At 44.7% G+C, this 21,872-nt stretch overlaps 2 long non-coding RNA genes across 2 annotated transcripts; both read right to left on the bottom strand.

The window, feature by feature from the left end:
• Positions 1-428: 428 nt before the first annotated feature.
• On the bottom strand, positions 429-9,443 carry LOC118919417 (uncharacterized). Its single transcript, XR_005027509.2, has 3 exons — positions 9,382-9,443; positions 1,142-1,235; positions 429-1,049 (listed from the first exon to the last, which is right to left on the bottom strand). It is a non-coding gene; the product is annotated as an uncharacterized LOC118919417 (long non-coding RNA).
• A 7,540-nt stretch (positions 9,444-16,983) lies between these two features.
• Positions 16,984-20,924, bottom strand: LOC118919387 (uncharacterized). Its single transcript, XR_008996535.1, has 3 exons — positions 20,724-20,924; positions 19,018-19,194; positions 16,984-18,633 (listed from the first exon to the last, which is right to left on the bottom strand). It is a non-coding gene; the product is annotated as an uncharacterized LOC118919387 (long non-coding RNA).
• Positions 20,925-21,872: the final 948 nt, after the last annotated feature.

The following is a 21,872-nucleotide window of genomic DNA, read 5'->3' as shown; positions in this document are numbered from 1 at the left end:
ACAAAGGCATTGACAAACATATTTTATGGAGCACCGCTTATTTTTGTTACATTTGTGAATTTTTCCATTAGAGGATATTGGCTGCCTGCAACAACCAGGCATTTTTACATGGAACTCTGCCTATTGTTCCATTTTGTCTGGAAAAATAGTTCCCATCCTTGTATTTCCCTTTCAGCTCATACTAAAAATCTGCAAGAGGGGGATAAGAAGCCAGGGTGTGCTGGTTCAAATCCTTTGTGAAGGGTTTTTTTTTTTTAATACTCAAAAAAAATATTTCCACGAAGATTCTGGTGGAATCCAATTAGGGTCAAGGTTTATCATTTGCATTTAGCATTTATATTTCTCAAGTTTGGGGGGATCAGAGTAGTGCATATATAAGAGAAAATACAATCAGAATAGCCTTAGTAGTTTCTTGCTTTTATTGATAATTTATTTTTTAGAGCAGTTTTGGATTCACAGCAAAATTGAGGGCAGGCTACCCAGATTTCCCATATATGCCTTGTTCCCATACATGCACAGTCTCCCCTATTTTCAACATCCCCGACCTGAGTGATACATTGGTTGCAAGTGATGAACTTACAATAACTCCTCATCATTACCCAAAGCCCACAGTTTACATTAAGATTCACTCTTGGTGCAGAATATTTTTAGCAAAATGCATAATGACATGTGTCCATCATTATAGTATCATATAAAATAATGTCATTGCCCTAAAAATCCTCTGTGCTCCACCTGCCCCCTCAGCCCCTACCAACCACTAATATTTTCCTGGTCTCCGTACCTTTGTCTTTTCCAGAATATCATATAGTTGAAATCATACCGCATGTACTCTTTTCAGATTGGCTTCTTTTGCTTAGTGATATGGTTCTGCCATGTCTTTTCATGGCTTGATTGCTCATTCCTTTTCATGACGGAAGAATATTCCATTGTCTGGAGGTACTACCATTTATTAACCCATTCTGAAGGACATCTTGGTTGCCTCTAAGTTTTGGGAATGAAGAATAAAGCTGCTATAAACATCCACGTGCAGGTTTTTGTGTGGTTTTCATCTGTTTGAAAATATGAGTTTATTATTATTCATGTATAGTGAGGCCAACAGATGAGGAAATGAAGGGTTTTACAAAGATAAAATGTTACTTACAGTTCCCAAGAGGCGGGATATGCCATGTCATGCAGGGCCATGCGAGGAAGCCCCAGGGTCGGTCGGAAGGCAGGAGTGAGGGCAGCAGCCTTTACTCTGGTTTTCAGGGAGAGGAATCAGAGAGGCAGGTAAACAGATCAGGTAGGTGTAGGATTGGTCACTTTGGATAACTTCACTGGGCTCTGGAGTACAGGGGCTGTTTCTCGTTGTCTGGTATCTGGCCCTGGAAGGATTAGGGCAGAGAAATATCGCCTCCTAAAGTATGAGAGCCAGGTAGAGATGGTGTTTCGAATATGGGCTCTGGATTGGTTAGTCTGAATATGAAAGGCACACTTCCAGGCAGGGTGTTTGCTATTTCTAAGAATAGATAACCCTGCGAGGGGCTGTCTCTCCCTAATCAATAGGGTCCCAAATGCCAGAGCATCAAATACAGAAAATAAGAAAATACAGTAGTCCATAATTAAGGAGCAAATAAAATGAAAGTCTGTTCATTTTCTATTGCTGTATAACAAATTACCACAGACTTAGTAACTTAAGACAACAGAAGTTTATTATTTCACATGGCCCTGATTCAGGAGTCCAGGCTCAGAGTAGCTGGGTCCTTTGCTCAGTGTCTCATTAGACTGAAATCAACCATTCAGCCAGGGCTGCAATCTCAGCAGAGAGTTGGGGTCCTCTTCCAAATTCACCAGTTGTTGGGAGACTTCAGTTCCTTGTAGTTGTAGAACAGAGGTCCCCATTTCCTTGCTGCCTGTTGGCCTGGGGTTGCTCTCAGCATTTCTAGGCCACCCTCAGGTCCCAGTTACATGGACTGCTCAACAGGCAGTTCAGACATGGCCACCTGCTTCCTCCAGGCCAGTGGAGTGTGTCTCTCTTTGACTTCTGTCTCAGACCTTATGACCCAGAGAACTCACCTGATTAGAGAAAGTCACCCTAGACAATAGCCTTGTCATTAACTCAACAGTGTAGGGACCTTAATTGCATTTGCAAAAATCTTTTCTACCTGTATTGTAGCACAATCAGAGGAGTGATATGATCTCATAGTCACGGGTTTTGCTCAAACTCGTGGAGGGCATTGTTCAAGGACGTGGGTCACTGTGGGTCATCTTAGAGTTCTGCCTTAGAATTACAGAAGAAAATGGCTCCTCTGGGGACACAGCTGAAAAAAAAAAGCTATCATAAAGGCTTCCTCCTTCCCATTTGGGATGTTTTCTTTATTTGAAGTGGATTTGTCTATTGAAAATCAATATTAAGTAATTCATGGCTCACATCCCATATGCAAATATCCCAGAGGGGTGGGGAGGTCTCCCCTGAAAGTTTTCCCAGTGGCTTTGCTGCATATGAGCAGCAACACTTTAAGCAACAGGTGATGTTTTCCTATTAAGGGAACTGGTTACTACTGTGGACTGAATATCTGTGTCCCGGGAATTCATATATCAGAACCCAAATCCTCAACGTGATGGTATTTGGAGGTGGGGCTTTGGGGAGGTGATTAGGTCACAAGAGTAGAGCCCTCACGGACAAATTAATGCCCTATAAGAGACAACAAGGGAGAGAGAGAGATCTCTGTCATGTGAGGTGAGAATGAGAAGATGCAATTAAGGTCCCTGAAAAAAGATGATAATCAGCTGTCCACAAACCAGGAAGTGGGATTTTTCAGGACTGCATTTCCTGTCAGATCAGCAAATCCCGAATAAGCATAGTATGTGTTCCTCACTTTCATTTTCAGGAGAAAAGATAGTTTCATCAAATGAACTGATAGAAGGGATTCTGTAAACAGAAAGAAAATATGCTCCTGGGTCTGACAGAAGCAAGTCAATGCAGAAGGACTATGCTTGAACCTAACGTGCCTAGATGTTCCCAGCCTCCAGAACTGAGAGAAATAAACATTTGTTCTTTAAGCTGTCCAATCTGCAGTATTTTGTTATAGGAGCCTGAGCTGAGACAGGTGCTAAGGGTGTACTTAATGGAACAGAAAGGAGACACATGTGGAAGATGTGGTCTGAGCCAGGCAGACCCTCCACCCTGTGACTGGAGTTCCCAGACATGCATTCCCTAACTCCAGGCATTATGCAGCCTCTGGCTTCTCATGGTCAGTCATCACGGATTTTCAGGCTGCTTGCTGCTAACAGTTTAAAGGTAAAGGAAAGGAAATATGGAAGGAATGGGGTGGGCAGTCCATGTCCACCTTTACTGTGTGGAAGATTTAGGAGTTTTAATCTTTCTCAGTGCTGCTTCCAGAGCTCTAGGGTCTCACTGAAACTGTTGCATTCAAAGTATGGAGTGCTATTTTAGGCTGTTTCTGAATTTCCTATAAAAAATATTGAGTGAGGCCGAGAAAAGCTGTGTTTACTTATTAGACATATTTTAATGGTCCTTCCCACATGGCATCATTATCATCACTCCATCCTTGAGCCAATCTGAGAGGGCATTTCATGATTAATATTAAATAATTTGGGAAAACTATTAGGTCAACACTGGATCAATCCAAAGATGTAAGAGCGTTGAATTCAATTCCAGAGGTTTTATTGGTTCTGAAGTTATCAGACTAAAGCCAGTGGTTCTCCATAAGAGGTAGTTTGGCCTCCTAGGGGACATTTGGCAATGCCTGGAGACATTTTGGGGTGTCACAACAAGGGAGGTGCTCCTGGCATTAGTGGTGGAGGCCATGGGTATGGCTAACATCTGACAGTGCACAGGACAGCCCCCAAGACAAAGAGTTAACTAACACAAAATGTCAATAACACAGAGACTGAGAAACCATGAGCTAAATGAAGCTCTTGGGCCTGCCCAGCACCTTTAGGTCCACCAAGGCAAAGCTCGCCCTGTAATGCCAGGACACAGGGAGACTGAGCTTCTAGAGCTGTGGACACTTCTGCTCTGCTATACCCCTTCCCCAGGAGGTCCAGATGCTCCCTGTCCCCAGTGTCAGCCGCCTATGGGCCTACCCTGTAGAAGTCTGAAGACATGGGGCCTCGAGCCCAGCCCTCCATAGGACAGGATATGGATGAAGACAAGTGACTTTCACCCCTGGGTAGGTAACCTCTAGGGGAGGGTGGGAAGAAAGCAGCAATCCAGGAGCTTAGCTGACGATCATTTTTTTCAGGACTGCATTTCCTGTCCATCGGCAAATCCTGAATAAGCATAGTATGTGCTCCTCACTTTCACTTTCAGGAAAAAAGGTACAATTTTCCATCAAATGAACTGATAGAAGAGATTCTACAAACAGAAAGAAAATGTGCTTCTGGGTCTGACAGAGGCAAGTCAATGCAAAAGGACTATGCTTGAATCTAACATGCCTTACAAACAACCCTATTCTGTGCATTTGTTTTTGGCAAGTTCCAGAAAAAAAGAAAAGAAAAAGAAGATATTTTTTCTTTGGGGGGATGGAAACAGGGAGGTTACGGCTGGTGAAAGCACAGATCCTGAGTGTTTCTGGTCATTCACGTCCCTGGGTAACCTTGGGTGTGGTGCAGTGGTCTTGGAACCAGACCAGCTGGGTGTGATTGCTTATCTGTGTGTGGCTGTGTGTCCTTGGGCATATTACTTAACCTTTCTGTGCCTTGGTTTCCTTGTCTGTCAAGTGGAGATAATAGTGCCTCTGCACAGAGGCAGGGTGAGAATGAAGTGAAGACAAATTCATAAGGTGCTTATCACAGGGCCTCGCCTTTAGTTAATGTTGGTTCTATGTCTGCTTGGTAATTCTAAAGTCTTTTTCTCAGCCATAACAAGGATCCTTTTCTGTTGCTATCTACTATATCATGTAATAAAAATTTTGGCCATAAATACTGGCCCTGGAGGCTGTACCTCATTCAGAACCAGTAGATACAAGACTGTTATATCCCCTTTACCAGGCCTTCTAGGCAGCACGTGGCTTTAGGGGGTTTTCATCAAGGGGGAAGCAGAAAGGCCTTTGGTTAGGCCAGGCTTTGCCAGAAGTTCAGTTCACTGAACTCAGGTCCGGTGGCATTTTCCTTTGAGGCTTTCACTGTTCCCACTAGATGGCATGTCACATTATCTACTTGTGTTTCTGCATCCTCCTGTTGCTCTTGGGTATAGTTTAATGCTTGTGCTTTGCTTGGGAGAAAGGCTGGTGCTGGAGAAGTTTCTAGAAGGAGTGTGAAATCTAACAGTCGCCTTTAGCCCTGGAAAGACCCAGGCCTGGGGAGGCGTGGGATTCATCCAAGGACTGGTCAGCCTGGAGTGGCACAAACAGGCTGGTTAAACTCTGGACCTGTCAACAGAAATGACAGGCTGATGGGGACCAGCCATCGGTCCTGCTCCCTTCCTGGTGAGAAGGTAAGGGCCCCCTGGCTAGCTCTGAGGACCCTGCAGGCCTTGGGAAGAAAGCACAGTCTCTTTCCCTCCCTCGTCACATTCTGCATGGCAACCTCACCAGGACTGGGGCTGCCAGCTTCTGCCCTCCCAAGCACACAAAAAGGATCCAGCCCAGCTTGCTTAGAAGTACTCAGGTTCTGCCCCTTCCTTCTGTGTCTTGTGGTCTCACAGCCTCCTCTGCTGGTGGGAAGTAACAAGAGTTTGTCAAACAGGAAGGATGATGTGTGTCTACGTCCACCTATCGTCCTGGCACAATTATTCACAGTGCCCCTTTCAGTCTATACTCACCCTCCACACCAGGGCGCTTTTGAGAGTAAAAGGGACATCTTCGTAGCTCCTGAAATTCTGTGGCTGGGGAGGGGCATGCATGCGTCTTGGAGCATGGACATTAGGATGTCAGATATGGCTGTGGGTGGGACAGGGCTGGGGCCTGGAGATCTCCGCCTGGGAGATCTCACTCTGCTCCAAGAGCTCTGCGTGAGCCTGGCTGTGGAAAGCTCCTGGGGCCCCTGCCCCTCTTTCCCCACTGGGGCAGGCAGTGGTGGGCACATACATGGCACGGTGGGTTGCCCCAGTGCTGGCACTGTGGTGAGAGAGGGATAGCAGGCAGGGCCAGGCACTATGTTTTGGTGGCCAAATTTCCCCAAGAAATAGAGAAAAAAAGGTGAGCTCTGCCTCCAGGCAGTCAAGGCGAGAATCCTGATCCTCTTTTCAGTGTTTGGAGGAAGACAAGTGAGGGATAAGGTCTGTACCATGCTTTGCAGATCTGACTGCTCCGCACCTTGGCAGGTTTACTGTAAGGCGGCCTGTGTTACTCTCATTGCACAATTAGTATCATCGCATTTCAGGTTCCATGGCTCTAAAACTTTGAGATCTTGGTGGGACTTTGCGGTTCCCCCCAAGGGGAGCGGCATAAACCAGCTCCTGCAACAGAGGTGTTAAATTGACCTTTGGGCTGGTCTCTATCCAAATGGGCCCCCTAACTGCACGTGTGTAAAGCAAGTGCCTCCTCCCAAAGGCCCACTTACGTTGAGTGCTTTCATGTGACTGGGGAGGCTTTATGGAGTGAAAAGCTGTAGGCACACTTTTCCTTTTGGATTCACCAAGACCCGTCTGAGGGGTGAGCGATGCTCAGGGACGCACTGCAGGAGGATGAGCAGGGGTGAGGACAGGGTTTGCGCCAGAACCCTCCGGGAGGGACACAGGAGTGGGCCAGCTTCTGCAGACCCAGCACCAGCACCTCGGAACCAGCTGATTTTCCCCTGCTAGATATAATCTGTGCTGTCCTCAATTGCAAGTGACCGGTGGATATTTTTGTTGAAGTCCTACCTCTACCCACCTCCCCCACCTAGACCCAAGCCCCGTGAGGGCAGGGACCCTGTCTTGCTCATACCACTAGAGCAGTGCCTGGTACCTGGTCAGTGGGGTGATGAGACAGGCCCTGCATGGGGTAAAACCTGCCACCTTTCACCTGCCTCCCTGGCCAGGTGTGTGGGCCCCAGCAGAGCTGCTGTAGGCAGTGAATTCAAAGGCTCTGGGTCCCACTGGACAGGCACAACACAAAGGGATTATCTGGAGCCATGACGGTGCGCTGGGATGGGGGCAGTGCTAGCTCCCTTGCCATCAGTCCCAGGCAGCAGAGGGGACCCGTGTGGGCCACAGTAGGGGCCGCCCTTTAGGGAACTGTCAGTTCTTTGTGTAACCAGATTTGTCTAGCTGCACATGATAGCCAGGACTGGAGATGACCAAGAATATTTGAACTGTGGACTTTGAAAAGAATGAGGTTTCCTCTAGCCAGCATCAAGGTATGCGTATCAATGTAATATGTAAACTGTATTAATGTAACATAATGCGATAGTCATGTAATATGGAGTGTGTTCTTAATGTGATATGTAATGTATGCTAATGTGACATGTTATCAGTGCAATGTGTAATGTAATCATCTGATATGTTATGAATGCAATATGTAATGTGAATAAATGTACTTTCTCAGTCATGTAATATGGAAGGTGTTAATAGTATAATAGGCAGTGTGCATCACTGAGATAGGTAATGTGTATTAAGATGGTGTGCAATGTGTTATTAATGCAATATAGAATGTATTAATCATGTAATATCTAATGTGTTATCAATGTCAGATGTAATGCATGTTAATATAATGTGCACTGTGTTAGTGTAATCTGTATTAATATGATATGCACACATATTAATGTACTATGTTAATGATAGAATATGTAACATGTATGAATGTAACATATCAAGTATAAAAATATAATACATAATGTGTATTGGGGTGAAATGGAATGTGTTTTTAACAGGATGTGTAATCTAAGTTGAATGTAGTTGGAATGACTGTGCGGACATTCCCAGATGACCTGTCCTGGCCCAGGTCTTTTCTGAAAGGCTGAGTGGGGACAGAAATTATAGGTACAGGATCTCAGGGAAAGACCTGGACTTCCCATACCCAAAGGGAAAATCCACAGGAACCGACGCGGCAGCCAGCCACACACACACACACACACACACACACACACACACACACACACACACATCCTCACCACTGTATTTTCAAAGATTGATAACTTACAACTCACTGTGCTAACCCTTTGATAAAGGTTATTTTTAAAGGTTTTGAAAATAATGAATACTTCAAAGGTCTTTTCAAAGATTAGAGCTCCAGCTGTCTGCTAAGATGAGAAGGAGAATATAGACAGATGGATGAGAGACAGGGAGAGAGCTGATAGATAGACACAGATAGATGAATGGAGAGATTTAGTATTTACATATCTATGCTATACGTGGGTGTCCTGTGCTTTCTCTTCACTGGGGTTTCCAACCTCAGCACTACTGACATTTGGGGGCAGCTTGCTGTGGGGAGTGTCCTGTGCCCTGCAGGCTGTTGAGCAGCTTCTCTGGCCTCCACCAGGGTGCCAGTAGTTGGCCTCCAGATGTGACAATCAAAGCCGTCTCTAGGCCGTGCCAAATATCCCCTGTCAAATGCAGAGTCGTGGCCAGCTGAGAGCCCCTGGTCTGCATTCTCAGGAGGAGCACAGCAACCCACGTAGGAGCCCAGATTCCAGAGCTGGGCACCTGTCTGTGTCCTGATGTCCTCATCTGTAAAATGGGAACAAGAATAGCAGCTCCAACACTGTGCCTTGCTCTGAGCACTAGATGAATTAAGACGTGTAAAGCGTTGGCTGCAGATCTTGTCACAAAGTAAGAGCTTAGCTTTACTATTCTAAATCCCCAAACAAACAGAAGGCAGAGGAGAGCAAAAAGTGTTCTGCACCCACAAACAATGAAGAACAAAGAACAGGAGGAGGAGAGGATCCAGATGTGTGCTTTTATTCTTAGCCAGAAGCACCTATGCCTGTCATCTAACAGAGTTCACGTGGAATCCTCCTTGAATTAGAATTGGATTCAGGAAAACACAAAAAGTATTTCAATAACAAGAGTGCTTTGCCGATGGGAGATGTGTAGTGCTTGGCAAAGAGCTGATTTGCTTTATGCTAAACCTCTTGATCACTTTTTTTTTAAATTACTGGCATGAGGTTTATTCCAGAGCCTGTCTTTAGCCAGACCCTCCCCTCACTCCCTCTGGCTGAGGGTCTCCACTACCTTCTGCTGATGATCCCATCTGGAAGATATATGTCAGTGCCCACCTGTTGTCCTGGCACGATTATTCACAATGTCCTTTTTACTTGAAAGTGCCTCCATTTGGAGGATGAGTTCCATGATTCATCCTGCACTTTGCATCTCCTGAAATTCTGGAGCTGGGAGGCACATTCATACCTCTCAGAGGGCAGGCGTTAGGGATGTCAGGCGTGGCGTGGGTAGGCGAGGGTGGGGCTTGGAGGTCTCTACCTGCATCAGAGCCAGACATTGAAAGGAACAAGACTTACCTGCAGGATGGCTTCACCATTTCGTTTGCTTTGGAAAATTGGGAAATTCTGATAAAAATGTGGGTTCAATTTCAGAGCACAGCTTTCTGCTAATTGTTGCACCCCCTGCCTTTGCAAGGGAAAAGCATAGCATTCAGTGGACCCCGAGTAACGAGGAAAGAACCCGTAAACCTGGGAGGGCGACTGGAGATTTATGGCATTCAGGCCCCTGTGAGATGCTCAGAGGCCCCTCAGGGCTGATGTGGTTTAGCCAGCAACACCCTAGCAAAAGCCTGAAGAGGAGAAAGCTGCCCTGTGGTAACCTGGCCTCCAGGGACGTGAGGTGACAGAAGCAGAAAGGACTTCTTGCCCCAGGGCAGCTTTTACTTTTCAGTGGGTGCAAAATTACAACACTCCAATGGTTAGAGCCAGCAGGATATTGCAGACTAGGGGTGTGTGTGTGTGTGTGTGTGTGTGTGTGTGTGTGTGTGTGTGATTAAAAAAAAATTTCAAATACTGCAATTAGTGGTAAGACGTTTACCTTTTCCTGGAAGATACAACTCCTGGGAGGATGAGGGGCTCATCAAAGGCCAGTGTCACCATCTGGGCTCCAGCCGACTTGGCAAGGGAGACACAGAAAGGCTGGTCTTTAATACAATCAATCGCTCTTGGCATGCAGATGAAAATGAATTAAAAGAAGCCAAATTTTATAATTGCTGGAAAATCTGTTGATGATCAACTTTGAAACCTTTGTGGCTCCTTTCCTTCCATTTATCACCATTTGTCATATTCTGCTTCCCATGCTTTTTGAAAGATAGCCAGATGGAAGCCGGGCAGAAGCTGTCAGGCAGGTGCGAAACAGACGGCCCGAGGGGGAGAAGCCAGAATCCGGGTGGGAAGGGCGCCCCAGCGGGCCTGCCTGCTCAGGCGCCAGGGCCCAGACGGGCTCCAGAGGACCAAACCTATGCTGCTGGGAGGTCTGCTTTGTCCGTGTCGCTCTACCAGGGACAGGGCACAGGTCACCTTTAGCCAGCAAAGAGTGTGCCAGACTGATGGGAAAGGAGCCCGCCACGTGGAGCGAGCCTCCTAGCTGTCAGCAACCCTGGCTTCCAGGGGGATGCAGGTGACACACCTGTCCTTCTGAGACCTCTGAGCCTTTCTGTTCTCATTCCATCTAATTGTCTGCCTATTGTCCTGTAAAAAAGAAATGGGGTCTTCTGTATCCCCACTCCTTTCTTCCTTGCAAGTCTCTTGACCGTAAATGTACAAGTGCACACACAGTCCTGGCACGGCAAATTAAATGTGTGATTCCATCCTCTCGGGGTTGTGAGCTAATCACGGCCATTACTGGAAAGGAGAACTCATGGCTTAATGATGCAGAGCAAGGATTCAGCAAAGCTACGTCCCATAGCTTGAGCCAACCACTTCACTCTCCGCGGGTCCTCAACAAAGTCTTCTGGATTTGACGGCATTAGGCTTGTCAATAGCCCATCAGGAAAAATTGGCAGTGACCAAACAAAATGAGGACATTGTCTCTCAGGAAAAACTATTTCTGAAATGCAAAACTGGACCTCAGTTCCCCCTGGTCTGCCAGGTTTCCCTGCCTTGTTATCAAGAGGCCAGCCACTCGGGGATGTTGAGCGTAGGAGCTCAGAAATAATCTCATCTCTCCCAATGAATTAAACGCTTCTCTTTGTGTTATTTCCCTCTGCCTTGGCTGGGGCAGGAGATGCTTTCAGGTGTTCAACCCCCGAGGGACGGCAGGAGTCTGCACTGTCCACAGGGGAGGGGAACAGGAGCAGGTCAAGGACGAAAGGAAAGGGCGGGAGGAGCAGACAGTGGGGCACCCACGGCAGGAGAGGCGCTGCAGGGGATTGTTCCTTAACAGCCCCTTCTTGCAGGGAGGAGACAGGCCTCTGGAAACCTTGGTCTAAATACCAGCTCTGTTAATTCTTGACTGTGGGATCTGTGGTTAGTTACTCCATCTCCCTAAATCTCAGTTTTTGCCACACAGTATTATCATGGGAATGTCATGAAATGGGAGGAATGGTCCGAGGATGGGGCAGGCCGACCCCACTGCCTGCCCAGCTCACAGCAAAAGGTATTGTGGAACCGCGGTGGAGGGTTCCGTGCCCGTGTTGGGCTAGCCCATCCTAGGCTGCCATTATTATCATGTTCTGAACTGGCCACTAAACCCGGGGTGGGGGAGGGATTGGAAACTGGTTAATACGTCCTCTTGCACTTAAAAGCAAGCCTATTTTAAACAATTTGGACAGCAATACTTCCAAAATACCTCGCACAATTTTTGTAAATTTGTAAACTATGGCCCAATGGAGACAGTGAAATTGTTTTGAAAGAGTAGGTCCTCAAATTTGTAAGTAAAATGGAGAAGAAGAGGCAGGGAGAGGAGGGGGAGGCAGAGAATGGGGTGAGATGAAGCAGGAAGGATAAGAGGAGAACCTTGGTCAGTCTTGGGTCAATCATATTACCTTTAAATCTATTAAATCCAGAGAGAGGCCTGTGCAGAGGAGGAAGGACATTAGACAGAGAACCAGGGGAGACCCAGAGGGCCAATGCCCTCAGGCCTCCTCACTGTCATGGGGAGCGCTGTCTGCAATGCCCGGGGTAGACAGGCCAGCCAGATGGGTGAGCAGGGGGCAGTCTGCCCGATAGCCCGGTGCAGACCCGAACTAAACGTCAGCCCAGAGCCTGCAGAGTGCCCTGGATAGACGTCATCCTTTGGGGAGTTCTATGAGAAAGCACCTGGACAACCGTGTTTGGGAAATGCCGCAAACCACGTTTCCCTCTTACAGGGTCAGAGGTTGTTATTCCTGAGGACCCGGGATTTCCCGGCCACAGTTTGGGAATCACTAGATGAACAGCAATGCAGAAAGATAATGCCTCACATTTGTATACTGCTTTAGGGTGTCCAAAAAGTTTTCACCTTATGTAAGTTTAATCTTCCTGCCCATTCTATGAAGGAGGTGGTATGACCCCATAACTCCTATTTTACAAATTAAAAAAATGGAAGTTCAACTGTTCAGATAACTTGTCAAAATCACTCGTGAACAGGAAAGCCAGTGCCAAGGCCTCCATCCCCTAACACTTTGTCCTGTTAAAAGAATATCTTCGGTTAACACAAAGTGCTGGCAAAGCCTCTGTTCCCAAGGGATCCATTTACTTTCTTATTCATAAGTCACATTTATTCTTAGACGTTAGGAGACTGGGACAGGCTCTGAGCCTCCAGAGATTATAAAAGGGGATCCAATCTTTCAATGAGAAATGCCCAGAGGGCAAAAAACCATAAAAACAATTTACTGAAATGTAGTTGATGTACAGTATTGGTTTCAAGTGTACAGCACAGTGATTTTGACAATCATGAATGTTACTAAATGATCACATTAAAGGTAGTTACCATTTGTCACCATGCGAAATTTTACAATATTATTGACTCTATTCCCTATGTCATACTTTCATCCTGCGACTAATTTATTTTATAACTGGAAATTTGTACCTCTTTAATCCCCTTACCTATTTTGTCCATCCCTCTGCCCCTCTCCCCACTGGCATCCACCAATTTGTTCTCTGTGTGAGTCTGTTTCTGTTTTGTTTGCTCATTTTTTTTCAGATTCCACATATAAGTGAAATCCTATGTATTTGTCTTTCTTTGACTTATTTCACTTAGCAAAATATCCTCTAGGTCCATCCATATTGTCACAGATGGCAAGATTTCACTCTTTTTTATGGCCAAGAAATATCCCATTATATACATATATATCACATCTTCTTTATCCATTCATCTATTCAGGAATGCTTAGGTTGCTTCTGTATTTTGGCTGTAGCAAATTATAGTGCAATAAGCATAGGAATGCATATATCTTTTCAAATTAGTGAGATTGTTTTCTTTAGGTAAATTCCAAGAAGTGGTTATTGGACCATGTGGTATTGATTCTTCATGCAAAGCCTTATTTTTATTTAATTGGCTTCCTCAGAATTACAATTTAGCAAAAATAATATTTGGTGAACATGGACTTTTAGGGAGTATATATAATAGTCACTCAAGAAACAGACTTTGTTTTGTTAAATTGCGTATACCATATATTTCAAGAATTAGGTGCAATTTAACATTAACTTTGGTGCAAATTATTTGCATTGATTGAGTTGCACACATTCTGTCCTGGGTAAGCAGGTGCATGTGCCATATCTTGCCCTTCTCTCCAGATCTTTCCCAGTTGCTGGGGATTCCAGAAGCCTGTTGCATCATCTCATGCTTCCTAAGATTTAGTTATATATAGCTACAGATTGAAAGGTCTGATACAAACCCATTTGATTCAGAAGTCTGAAACACTTAAAGTAATGACCTTTCTTCCACAAACGTCTCACACACACTAAAAATAGTCTATTTCAATTGAGTATAAATACAGGAGAGAAAGGACTGTACATAAAAGGGACTGAATTTTTTTTTAAGTGAACCTTTGCAATTTCTGGTGAATCTCATGGGAGTCAGCTAAAAGAACTTTCTTCAAAGACGTGTAACCACCTTCCCCAGTAGAAATTGTCAGCACCTCTCTTTATCAACCATTCCCAAACTTCGCTCCAGAAACTAAACTAGTTAAATGATATCCATTGCCTGGCAATGAACTCAGGGTGGCTCAACTCTTTATTTTCCATGTCATTGGTGCCCCCTAGTGGCCCAGAGGGCTTTCCCTCATCCACGAGGTGGATGGCCTCAAGCAGATCCAATCAACGAACTGTCCCTTCAGTTGGGGTTTTCTTCGCAGTGGTGCCCTCCATTGCTTGTGAGACCACCAGGGACTGAGGACTGAGATTGGGAGTGGAAGAAACTTCACAGGCTTGTGGACACACTATGATGTGCTAGGCATTTCCAGTGACTTGTCTCATTCTCTTTAAAAATCAGGGAGAGGTACTATGAAACCTTTTCTGCTGTAGTGTAGTGGAGGCGCAGTGGGGTCATTTGTCTAAAGAGACACGGCTGATAATTAGCAAAGGCAGGATTAGAATCAAGGTTGGCCTGACCACAAAGTTCATGCCTTTTCCCAGCACACTGCAAAAGCAGCCAGAAGGGAAGGGACAGGTAAGAGGCTGGCTGCTGTCAGTGCAACGTGGGTCAGGGGAGGAGCTGCCCAGCTGGGCCGCTTCAGGGGCCTCTTGGCCAGGTCAGCTCACCACACATGGTGGTCTCTGTTTGCTGAAGGATCCTGGCACTTTTTCCAACCCTAGTCTGAAATGAGCTGCAGACTGCAATGAGAACCTGGGAGTGGGGGAAGTTTCCTTTGTGAGAAGCATTCTGGCAGCATTTTATTTTCAACACCTGCTGACTTAACAATCAGGGTTGTTTTCCCTTTTAGAAAAAAGAAATCCATCCATAGAGAGGTTACTGTCTTTTTCTTTTTCCCATACTGCTGACCACATGCAATGAGTTATTCCTCAAATCTTTACAGTAACCCCTTTCATGGTCTATGTCATTATGGAAATTAATTTTCACATTAACCATACAAGAAGTCTATCCTGAGGGTGGTGGAGGCCACGTGTGTTGGGCTCAGATTGTTGGTTGTAATTGGAGCATACTGAGAGTCTGATAGGACACTTCACTCTTCCCATCCTGACAGAGGGGTGAGGACCAAGATGTGTCATTCAGTGGTGTAGAAACTGGAGAATAATTATCTGGAGAGACTTAAACAGTGAGAACTAAGTCCAAATGCTAACAGGTTCCTGTACAATTCTGGGGCTTGTTCTTGAGTCATCATAAAACTCTTTCCAAGAGTAAATTTCGTTTCAGAGAGAAAATGCTGGAAAGTGAGTCAGCATCATAATATTTTGAAGAGAAAGGCATATTTGAGTCTGAGGACATCTTGATTGTCTTGCCAATGGATTTCAGCCCTGGGCAAGTTCACTATGGATTCAGTGAGACTGAGGAATGACAATGGAACATTCTCAGGGTAAAAGGGTTTATTACCTGGCTTTATTCTCCCAGCAATAGGTCGAGCACTAGAATCACATCTGCATCCAACAGTCTGCAGGTCTGTAATCCTCCTCGGCCTCTGTCCTCAGAGCTGCCACCACTACAGCCTCTGCTCTCCTGTAGCTGTGCAGCCCAGAGCACTGGGCAGAGCTCTTTATATAGAGTTAATAATGATGTATTGCCCACATGTGTACAGTGAGCCGCCAACTGGGGGCAGGTGAACATCCCAGACAAGGAACTTCCACTTTCCGCACACAGAACTTGTAAGCTCTGCCTTGGAGGATGCCAAGGAAAGATAACTGAATCGATCTACTCCAGGAGGGGTGGAGGCCATGGAGGCAGGCACCATGTGCCTAAGTCCCTGGGAGCTACCACAGGATGCAGGGTCCTGCCATGGGGAGGCCGAAGAGAAATCACCTGCAACCTTGGAGTTACTGTTCCTTTCAGCAGCACAAGGCGCAGCTCTGCTGCAGGTAAACTGATAGGTGTTGGCCTCTCAACACAGATCAACCTCTTGAAAAGCCATGACTTTGCTTCAAAATAGACCAGAGCCAACCAAGGATGTAATTATAAGAAGGCATTGAGAAGTGTTTCTATGGTATAATTCAGAGTTGGAAAAGCTGCCCATGAAAAATTTGTCCTTCATGCACTTATATTTGTTGAGAGTGCAAAGACTGTTGGGTATTTAGGAGAGACCAAGGTCATCCCACATGCACAATGAGGCTACGCCCTGCACGCCGGGCTAAAAACCCCAGGCTGGAGGAGATCTCACTGACCAGACACCAGCCCAGATTCCCTGCCTGCTCCTAAACCACAGACAGAGCCAGTGGGAAACAAGACAGATTATCAACGGCTTTAAATCAACAGAACCCACCACAACCACTAGTAGATTCATTTTCTAGAACCAACTCAAAACTCTGTATTTTCTAAATTGCTAGACATGGAATAAAATTGCAACATTGAAACACTCCTAGAAGTGAGCAGGCAGCAGTGTGAGCTCACTTGGAATACGTGTACAGAAGTTCAGCAGCGCACTTGGCCCTAAAGACCCTCAACTTCACTATGACATCATTAGATATGTCATTTTCTGGATGGGGTTATCTTTCTTCCCTGGGGAGTGTTCTTCGTCTCCTTTCCCTGAGCCTGAATCTGCATTTCTCTGGACTGCCAGCCCCACTACCCCTTCATATTTAAGTTTCTAGAAAACTCTCATCCTCTAAGAAGCTTAAAGAATTATGAATGTTTTGCAACACAAAATCCCACTGGGGGTGGGGCCACAGGCAGGCCTCAGAGATATTGTGGGTCAGGTTCCAGACCACTGCAATGAATATTGCAATAAAGTGAGTCACATGAATTTTTTGGTTTCTAGTGCATATAAAAGTTACGTTTGCACTCTAATGTATTCTATTAAGTGTTCAATAGCATGTCTACAAAAATATACATACCTTGATTAAAAAATATTTTATTGTTAAAAAATGTTAACCATGTTCTGAGCTTTCTTTTGGCTGGTAGAGAGTCTTGCCTCAACGTTGATGGCTACTGACTGCTCAGGGTGGTGGCTGCTGAAGGCTGGGGTGACTGTGGCAATTTCTTTAAATATATATATATATATATATATATATATATATATGTTATATAAACCTAAGAGGAAGACAATGATGTTTCCCACATCAATGGATTCTTTCTTCCACAAACAGCTTCTCTGTATCATGCCATGCTGTGTGACAGCATTTTACTCACAGTGGGACTTCTTTCAAAATTGGAGTCAATCCTCTCAAACCCTGCCACTGCTTTAGCAACTAAGTTTATGGAATATTCTAAATCCACTGTTTTCATTTCAACAATCTGCACAGCATCTTCACCAGTTTCAAGAAATCACTTTCTTTGCTCATTCATTAGAAGCAACTCCTCAGCCATTCAAATTCGATCATAAGACTGCAGCAATGCAGTTACATCTTCAGGCTCCACTTTTAATTCTAATTTTCTTGCTATTTCCACCATCTGCAGTTACTTCCTCCCCTGAAGTCTTGAACCCCTCAAAGTCATCCATGAAGGGCTGGAATCACTTTCTTCCAAACTCTCGTTAATTTTCATATTTTGACCTCTTCCCACGAATCAGATATGTCCTTAATGGCATCTGGAATGATGAATCCCTTCCAATCTATTTTGTCCAGAGCCATCAGAGGAATCACTATCTATGGTAGCTTTCTCTCTGGTAGCTATAGCCTTGCAAAATGTATTTCTTAAATAATTAGGCTTGAAAGCCAAAATGACTCCTTGATCCATGGGCTGCAGAAGGGTGTTGTGTTAGCAGGCATAAGCATTAATCTTGCACATAGCCATCACACCTCTTGGGTGCATTGTCAGTGAGCAGTAATATTTTGAAAGGAATCTTTTTTCTGAGCAGTAGATCTCAATGGTGGGCTTAAAATATTCAGTAAACCATGTGAATAGATGTGGCGTCATCCATACTTTTTTGTACCACCATTAGAGCACAGCCTGGGTACATTTAGCATTATTCTTAAAGGCCCTAGGACTTTCAGGATGATAGATGAGCAATGGCTTCCACTTAAGGTCATCAGCTCCATTAGCCAAGAGTCAGCTGGTCCTCTGAAGCTTTGAAGCCAGGCATTGACTTCTCCTCTCTAGCCATGGAAGTCCTAGATAGCATCCTCTTCTGATAGAAGGCTGTTTCATCTACATTAAAAATCTGCCATTTAGCATGGCCGCCTGCACGAATGACCTGAGCTGGATCTCCTGGGTGACTTGCTGCAGCTTCTCCATCAGCACCTGCTGCTTCACCTGCACTTTTATACTACAGAGACAGCGTCTTTCCTTAAACCTCATAAACCAGCCTCTGCTCATTTCCAGCTCTTCTGCAGCCTCCTCACGTCTCTCAGCCTTCACAGAATTGAAGGGAGTTGGGGCCTTGCTTTGATGAGGCTCTGGCTTAAGGGCTGTTGTGGCTGGTTTGCTCTCCCACCCAGACCACTCACACTTTCTCCATATCAGCAAGAAGGCTGTTTTGCCTTTTATCATTTGTGGTCACTGAAAGAGCACTTTAAAATGCCTTTAAGAGCTCTTTTCCTTTGCATTCACAACCTAACTGTTTGACATAAGAGGCCTATCTTGGCCTTTGACCTGCCTTCCTCACTAAGCTAAGCCATTTCTAGCTTTTGATTTAAAGTGAAAGATGTGACGCTCTTCCTCTCACTGGAGCACCTAGAGGCCATTGTAAGGTCATTAACGGCCCAATTTCAATATTGCTCTATCTCAGTGACTAGGGAGGCCTGAGGAAAAGGAGAGAGACAGGGGAATGACCAGTGAGTGGAGCAGTCAGAACACACACCACATATGTCAATTAAGTTCACTGTCTTATCTGGGCATGGTTCATCCACCCCAAAACAATTGCAATAGGAACATCAAAGATCACTGATCACAGACGTCATAACAAGTATAATAATCATGAAAAAGTTTGAAATTTTGCAAGAATTACCAGAATGTGACACAGAGACATGAAATGAGCAAATACTCTTGGAAAAATGGTGCCAACAGACATGCTCGATGAAGGGTTGCCACAAACCTTCAATTTGTAAAAAAAAATGCAATAAAGTGAGCTGCAATGAAACAGAGTATGTGTGTGCTTTACAGAAAACAAGATGAGCATCAACTACCTTCTCATTGAGCTCTTCAACATGCTATATGACCTTCCTTTCTCCAAAGTCACTGCTTGTTCTCTAACTCAGAGTAATGCTTCCACATACCATGAAATGGGCTGATGAATCAGGAACATGAGCCTCTTGGGGGTCCCCAGGATGACAGGAAATGGAATCAAAAGATTCTGTACCACACTGGCAAAGGTCCACCAGAGAACATGGTCATTATAATGGCACTATGAAGTCCTACCTGGAATACTTGAGCCATTCCTTTATCTTGTCACAAGGCTCAACTTCAACCTTGTCACTCCTAGAAGCATTTCCCAGCCTGTCTCCGTACCCCAAAGCCCCAGTTTTATTAGCAGCACAAGGCAGACTCAGAAGAGATAGATTGTCACTACATAGCTCTGAAAATTATTGCAATTTCTTAAAACCTGTTTACCTGTTTTGGTAGGTGGTATGGCCAATACTGTCTTTGTTTAAATAGGATGATGATGCAAATCAGATGCAGAATTATTAAGCTTTTGAAAATGTCTAGCACACATGAAATATATTTATGCAATGAAGTACCATAGGAATTTTTATTGATGGCAGCTTTGCAGTTAAGTTCACTGAATGTGGAAACAAATGAGAACAATAAAAAGAGTTCTGAGGGAATTGCCACAGCCTGGACTGAATGGACTTATCCTGGGCGGGTACTTTAGGTCTTGGCATGGGCATCTTCACTATTCTAGAGGAACTTCCTTGATTTCCAAAGTTTGCCTGAAAAGGACAACAGCACTGCTTTAGAGAAAATGGTACATGGATTGCTGACAATGGCAAAATAAGTCCTTATAACACCCCCTTTGAGAACCTAGTGTCTGTACCCATCATACGGATTCTTATTGCCCACTGGATGAAAGCCCAGAGGCTCACTCAGGTCCCCCAGCTCTAGTCCCTTTTCTCCAGCTATCCCAGTGCATTTGATGTTCACAAATGCTTTGCTGATTCCTGGCTCTGTGTCATTATTAAGCCATGCTTCTGTCTTCCTAAAAAATACTCACCTGTCACTTCTCCACAAACTCATGTCCTTAATTCTCTTTAATGTCTGTCAGAAAAGAGGTTTCCAAAAGATTTCCTCTACCTGCCCCATCATGATTTTCCAGTCCATTCTTTATTTACTTGCTCCAGAATTTATGATAATAATTTATAAAATAAAAATATTGATCCTGTTTACATTTTACTGGAAGTTGCTTCTCAATTTTTGCTATGTATTAATTTTAGCTATCTAGTAATTTCTCTGAAAGCAGAGTCTGCGCTACATCACCTCGAAATGCTACTCTGTTTCTCTGCTTTCTTCACATTACATCACAATTACTCCAAATTGTGTGTAAGTCAGTCTTTTCTCTCTTACTGCACATTCTTTCTCCAAACTATTCCATTCCAGATTTTGGAAACTACTCTAGTTAAGATCACAGGGAGCTACCTGGCACAGATTACACAGCTGACTACTGAGGGGTGCCCCCATCCCACCCACACCTCCTCCTCATCCCTCCTTTTCCCCAGAGTGTAAATCTGGATGCTCATGGCAAAAGAGAAAATGGAAAAACAATCTATCTCACCAAATCCAGTGTTGAATTCTCATACCGCATCTCTTTACAACTCTGATCAGTATTTGACACAAAAAACACTCTCTCCTGTTTCCCAGGACTTTCAGAGGACTGTACTCTGGGTTGTTTTCCCACCTTCTCTGTTTCATTGGCTGCTATCTCCTCTTCTTCCTGACCTCTAAGCACTCTGCAGTTCTGACTGGAACATTTAAGCTGTTCCTTTGGGCTCACTGCAGGTCCCAACTTCAGCCCTCAGTCCTAGAAGCATTTCTCAATTGCCCCATGATCCAGTTTTCCCCTGAATTCTAGAATTGTAAATCCAATTGCCTACTTGACACTTTCAAGTTGGATGTGTTTGTGTTCACTGGCAAACTTAGGACAAATAGTCCAGAAGTATTTTGTTATCTCCCTCTTGGCTCACAAGGTCCTATTCTCTCCCTCTTTCCTGTGTAATGTGCTGCGTTTGGGCAAACAGCTGAAAGGCTGAGAATTTTATCTGCCAGGCTCATCTGCCTTTCAGTTTCTGGTTGCAACTGTGTTCTCCTAATAAATTACACAAGTGAGAGATTTTGAAGGTAGAGAGGAAACAATATATTCTTCTTCCCCATGCATCTACATTAGATGTGCAAGCTTTGGCAGATATGAATTTTTGCAGTAGCCTCTGAATAGTTCATTGTGATTATTCCTCTCAGTGCTGGGGGCAGCTGTGACCATCACCAGCAGCTTCCTGTAGATTCTTCATCTCTGGATGGAAGCAACAAGTTCTAAATTCACAGGACCAGGCAGTGGTGGCAGAACTGGGCACCTCCTCTAAATTGTGTTTCTTCAGCTCTTCCAATGTTTTGGAAGCACTCAATTCCTATATTAAATGTCTTTCTGCTTAAAACACCTAGAGTGGTTTCTTTTTTTCCTGTATGAACCCTCACTGATAGAGTTCCCCATCTTCTCAGTTAGTAACACCAGCATTTATCCAGGGGCAAAGAACAAAAATTTAAGAGTCATTTTTCTCTTTACATCCAGGATTCAATCCAGCAAAACATCAGGCTGCATTTTCCTCCAAAATATATGCTGAATCCCATTCCCTCACACTCAGAAGATTCTCATCTCAAATAAGATCCAAAACCCTCACTCTCGCCTTCAAAGTCCTGAAACCCTAATCCTCATCCACCTTAATGAGCTCTGTCCCTTAATCACCTCCCTGCTCCAGCTGTATTCATATCCTTGCTTTTCAATGAACACACCAAGTTAATTCCCACTCACTATGTAGTTACTATTTCCTGTGCC

The sequence above is a fragment of the Manis pentadactyla genome, chromosome 1 (genome assembly GCF_030020395.1).
Source record: "Manis pentadactyla isolate mManPen7 chromosome 1, mManPen7.hap1, whole genome shotgun sequence".
Classification (NCBI taxonomy): Eukaryota; Metazoa; Chordata; class Mammalia; order Pholidota; family Manidae; genus Manis; species Manis pentadactyla.
The sequence above is the reverse complement of the archived record's forward strand: the minus strand, read 5'-3'. Positions and strand labels throughout refer to the sequence as shown.